Genomic DNA, 6,000 nt, shown 5'->3' with positions numbered 1-6,000 from the left:
GCGTCGTGAAAGGCCCGGAAAGGCTGACCAGGCTGGCGTTTCGGCTCGAGATAATAACTCGTCCGACGAGATGACTAGGCGCCACCCTGTATCCAAGAATGTCGCTGCTCGCTTGACCAAGCTGGTCATTCTCTTTAATGCCCGTAAACGAGAGATAAGCGTGATTATTGCCACGAGAAGGAGGAGAACGATCCCGACTCGACTGATAAACGACTCGTTAAGATAGTCCGTGGACGATTGTCAGGGACATCGAGAAGCGCGATACCGTTTTCCAAAGGAATGCTCGACTGGGTACGTTCGGTGGAAGATTTGGTAGATTCGGTACCAAGTTGGAAATCTTCCGCTGTTGAAACGTAGTCTCGTCACGGGTGTTTGTCAAATTTTCCTCGAGTAATTCAGTTTCGACGGTGCGAAAAGCTATCGAGCAACTTCTCGACACCCCGTAGAGGAGGGTGAAAATAAAACGATCGAGGGATCACGAAACGATCGCGGTTTGCCCGACAATTATAAGACGATCGTCCTCAGCTACGACTCCGAAGCTGTTGGGAACCCTTCTCCTCTCTCTCTCTCTCTCTCTCTCGGTCGTATTCCGTCTCTCTCTGTCCTCTCGAGGCCATGGAGGTAGAGCCGCGAGGTCTATATTGCAGTTAATCTATGTTCCGATTGTATCTGTTCATTGGGTTACGAAGTACCCAGGCACGGGCCCTCGGACATTAACTGCCGTTGTTACTGCCTGCAACGATCGCAGATACCAGCAGTTTCACCGCATTCGCCCCCGTGTCGTGTGTGTTTGCATGGGAGCAGGCTGCGGAGTAGCCTGATCGATAGAATGGAATAGAATACCGGGGAAGATCACGACGCGAGTGTAAGAAGACGAAAGAATAAGGGTTGCTTCGATAACGATGAATTTAACGCGACGCGCGCATGCGCGCCCCTTTATCAGCCAACTTGTACGACCGGCGTCTGCTTCTTTTTTTTTTTTTTCTCCCCATTATCCCTCGTTTTTCCTTTTAATCCTCAGCCGAGGATTAGTGGTATTCCTCCGTTAATTAAAACCCCATCGATATGCAAACTGGCAATCGGTGTACCATTCGCTGCTTCTCTAGAAAAGACTCGCAAGATTACCCTTTCTCTTCCGGGGAATGAAAAGTAATTGCAACATGCAAATGAGAAATTCCGGTAGAACCTTCCCCGATATTTAGAAGCAATCTTTTCCCCGCGGTTTATTCCCGATCGTTGTTACCGAACCGCCACGCGTATACGCGTACAAGCGCACGCGTAACCCCCCGCGCGGTGTCACCCTCACGGTAAACTAATTAGAATCTCGGCTCGAGAGCCCGCGAGTTTTGAAGCGTAACTTTGCCCCGCGATACGTAATTCGTCAACGCGCGATTAACAGCGGGAGGCGATCGTGCGGATAATTATTCTCGTCTTTGCGAAGATCCGCGCGATCTATCACGATGCGGCTATTAAGTAATCGAGTTAGGATGGAAGTTACGGGCGCCGGGGGAGATGCGCGATTTTCGAAATCCGTGGTCGCTTCACGGAGTCGTAATTCCTTGGACGTCTGGGATTTCCCTTGAACTCGAGATCACGTCAGCTCGTAGCAAGACGCACGATTAATTACTGCGCGACTCGTCCGAGTGCGGTGGCGGTAATAGAGGCGTGCCAGCGGCGGGGATCGGGTCACAGGTACGACTTGTACACTAGTTTCCGAACTTCCCGGCAACCGACTCTCCCCTGAAACGTTGTTCCACGTAGTCGGGTGCAAACTAGTAGTATCATAGAACGTACGTGCGCCAACTCTCGAGATCAGATACGCGTTATCAGTTTTACGGAATTAACCATTCCCAACCGGCCGAAAGTGCACCGTGTCGCTGCTTCCGCGAATTTCTTCGGTATTTCGTAGTCGCGGCCAAGTTGTCGAAGCACCCGAGTATCGGGATGGTGGCGAAACTTCTGCTCCTTCCGATGGTAATTCACCGAGCTCGTGAACCGAATAACGAAAGTACGCCGCGCAGTCCGACCGGTGACTAATTCGGAAATCTCGCCATCTTGGAAATTTTGCAAGACTCGTCGAGAACGTGTCGCGTATATGGTGGACGAATAGACTCGGTCGTCGTCCAGCTACGTGAAAATCCCGTCGACAAACAATCCCGCGTAACAATGCATTATCACCGTGCAACCTGGAGCTCATTCGCTGGGGCAACCACAGCGGCTCGGTGCGATTGCGAGTGAACCTATCCTCGAACTCGAACGAGATCCCGCTCTCAAACTTCGACGATACAACTACGGCGAGTGGAGGCAGAGGCAGAAGCGGAGAGGCGCGAGAAAGCGGGGCGGAGGGACGGAGAATAGTTGAAAATTAGCGGTGAACGCGAAGTGGTGCTTTCCGGGCATGGTACGGGACGCCTCATACGGCAGGGTAAGGAGCCCAACGGTTAATTAGAAATTCTCGGTGGTAATCGGCGGCTCTCGGAGTGGACCACCGATCGATGGTGGTCAACAACACTGGGCTTATCGTAGAATCCGGCAGACGCCCTCTGCTCTCTACGCCATTGCGACGGGGCGCGTTTCGCGCGCGCACCATCACCCTCTCCTCGTGACTTTGTCACGAAGAAGAGACAGAGAGAGAGAGAGAGAAAGAGAGAGAGAGTGTCACCCTGCGTTCGTTTCGTCGAAAAGCGACCTGTATTATTCCACTCCCACGCCTTTTCGTCGCCAGGTTTCCTCGTCTGTACTATTAACGAGAACGGTCGATGAAGCGGCTAATGATGGACCAACTATTACGGTCGTTTGCGAGAACAGAGATTGGAGAAGACGCGAGAAGCTCTCGCGAGACGAACGGTAAGCCTGGGAAACGGTGTCAACGAAGGCAAGCAGGGAAAAGACGGAGCGAAGAGGAAAAAGGAAGAACCAAAGTCCTTTTGTGTACAGAGAGCGATATCGAGTATCAGAGAGAACGGCTGCCTCTGAATCGCGGGGGCCTCCTCTCGTCGCCATTGGTGACACATTTTCCCGGGATAAAGGGAAATATAGGGATAATAATTCTGTGGACCTCGTGCAGCGTTGGCTTTTGAAATCGCGGAACTCGAGCGTTTTTAACAAAAACTACGCGTAATGGGACAGCGGGGCGAAAAAAGGAAGGTCCGGGACACGTGATTGACCGGAGAGAAGTTGGCAAAAATGATACGCGTTTGCCTTTGTCCGAGAAAGATGTACGATGACCATCGAAACATCGTACAAAGAGACAATGCGGGTAATTGCGATATCATTAATTAACTATAGAGAAGCCAGTTTTTATCAGTTCTCCTTACGAATGGCCAATCCGGAACCCTCTCTCCCTTTCTCTCCGGTTTCCTTTATATCCGTTTCTCTTTTTCTACCCCCCCTTTCTCCTCCCTCCACGAACGGCCGACTGACCACCTTATCTCTCCCAAAGATTTCTCGGCTTTAATTGCACTAGTCAGAGAGTCCCTTTAGTTCCATCGACGGTGGTGGTGGTGGTGGTGGAGGAGTCCGCCGGTGTCGTTGCTGGCCTTTCACCTATCTCCTATCGTCCCGCTTGTCTCCTTTTTCATCCGACCAGACTCCCGGGCTTCGTTTTAATGGTGTATTTAGATGTTCCACGGACCGAATCCACGGTGTCGTCGGTGTGTCTCAAAAGAGAATTTCTGGAATCGTTGGAGCAACGGAAAAGGGGAGGGAGGGCTGGCAGCGAGGAGACCGTTCCATCCCGAATGCTCCTCCTCGAATGCTCTTTATTGAGAAATTAAAAGCGAATGCTCGCGATGGACGGAAGATAAACGAAGCTTTTACCGTGGCTCGATCAATTACCGGGAAGGGTGCTCGAGCGCGGAAAAACTCGGTAACCCCGAGTGATTTCAGGGGCCGAACGTGTATCGTAACGCGGCGACGCGTCGAATTCTCGCCGGGAGTCGAGTCTCGTGTTTATGTTAATTGGGAAACAAAAGGGACGCGTATTTTATGCCGGTCGCGTGTTATGACTCGCGCGGCCAGCTTTCCCTCCATTTCCTCCTTTTTTTCTCTCGCTTCGTTCCCAGTTCCATCCTCTTTCCTTTCCTCCTTTCTCTCCCTCTCTCCTCTTCTCTTTTTACCTTTTTGCCCCTTTTTTTCATTCCGCGCTTTTGTGTTAGCCTGTTTATACACCGGACACGCTTTTCCACGAAATGGAAGTGCTTATGAATTACGCGCACGCTGGGAATACGGATGGAACGAAATTTCTGATGGAAGTTGGAAAACACAGGAGCAACGAGACGGCCGCGTAGCGGGAATCGCGCGTATATCCTGAATTTATATGAATTTTATAAAACTTGCCCGCCAACCGTCACGCGCTATAGACAGCGCGCGACCGTTGTTTTCGTTTCGCTTTAGCCGACACCGCGATATATCCGTGCCCCGTGCAAAAGCACCGCGACGTAATGTCTTTCGGCGAAATCGCGTAACGCGGGAAAGTCTCGCGCCGCGCATCGCGGAGGAGAGAAGAGAGGCGCCTAGCCGAAAGATCCGGTATCCCTGCGGTACCTCTACCGGCCACGAAAATTGGTACTCTCCATAATTCATAGCCGGACTGTGTGCGCGGGTAAATCGAGCGTGTTCCGGGGCGTGCAACGAAACCGACGAACGCGAATTTATCGACGCGCAGTTCATTACCTTCTGAATCATTGAGTTTCAGAACGGTCGTAATAGATGTTGTCCACGCGAGAGGAGGGCCCGCGACAAACGAACGAAAAAGTATCGCGCATAATTCAGCCAGTTCTCGTCCTTCTTCGTGGCGCGTTGCCTGGATCCTCGTCGTCCCTCACGCCGATGGATCCGCAGACACCGCGCGCGCGCGCGCGCGTTCTTCCTTTTTCTTCCGTAGCTGTGCGCGAGTGGCCCGAGCCGAAGATGGAAATGGGAAAGAGGGAAGAAGACGAAACGTAGATCGAGGACGTCCGAGCTTAATCCACGCTAATTAAATCGCGGACGTAAAAGAGAGGCGCTTTGCCTTGGCGCGTTCGTGACTCGCGAAAATAAAAACAGCAACGGCGCGGCGGAGAGAGGCAGAAAAGGGAGAGTCGAACGCGCGGCGAGGCCGTCCGAAAGAGGACGGTGCGCGTGCATAAATTATTCCCGAAACTGCACGACGATCGAGCGAGAAACCAGGCCTTCGATATGAATCGCGTTAATCGTGCTAATGGAAATTGATTTGTCGTCCGGGATGCACGAACCTTCTGGGTAGGTGGCGCTCCGGCTTGCCGCGCTCCACTTCCGTTTGCGTCCGCGCGACACCTCTCTTCCATGGAACCAACGGATCCGACCATCACTTTTATCACCTACGCGTAATATACGACGCGAGCACACGACGTTCGGAACCGTCGATTAATTTATCGAGGATCGAGGAATGATCCGGGATCGAGTCATATCCACCCCCTCCCCCCCGTTCGTGTCGCGGATGAGAGACGACAACGAGGGTGGTCGTTACGCGCTCCAATTGCCGATTCGCGTGTCGGTATTTTCGTTCGCGTAGCCCCGGTTACCCGGTTACGCGGAATTGTCGTTGCTCCGTCGACCGTAATTGGTCGACTTTGTTTCCGTACGATTTCGCGATAATTAATCGTCGCCCTATGTACATCATCCGTGTTCCCGTTTCGAAGTTGTTCCGTTCCGGACGCGTTAATCAGTCCGTGGAATAAGTCCGTTCGCGAGCAGAGTCGAGAGATTAACCGCGCGTTTAAGCGGCTGCGCTGGAAATTTCGCGTTTAATCTTGTTCTCTGCGGGCAAACGGCTGTTTTCGAACCCCCTCGGACCGTGAAACGCGATTAAAACAAGTGTCGGGGGGGAGAAACAAAAATTCCGTTTGCAAAATTCGCGTGCCAATTCGCGGACACGCCGTCCACCGATTCTTTGCGCGTCGTCGCGATTTATTCGCGAAACACGACGCGAAAAAAAAAAGAGAAACGCGTTGCTGCGTTGCTGCATTGCTGGGATAGGAA

The 6,000-nt window shown here is 52.3% G+C and overlaps 1 protein-coding gene across 2 annotated transcripts in view; it reads left to right on the top strand.

Moving 5' to 3' along the window:
* Positions 1-6,000, top strand: part of LOC108546251 (latrophilin Cirl) — a 290,348-nt gene that overhangs the window by 202,561 nt on the left and 81,787 nt on the right. The gene's annotated exons all lie outside the window — the stretch shown is intronic.

This window comes from Eufriesea mexicana, unplaced genomic scaffold (genome assembly GCF_001483705.2).
Source record: "Eufriesea mexicana isolate 0111107269 unplaced genomic scaffold, ASM148370v2 scaffold653, whole genome shotgun sequence".
NCBI classification, from domain to species: Eukaryota; Metazoa; Arthropoda; class Insecta; order Hymenoptera; family Apidae; genus Eufriesea; species Eufriesea mexicana.
This window is presented reverse-complemented; position numbering and strand designations above follow the sequence as displayed.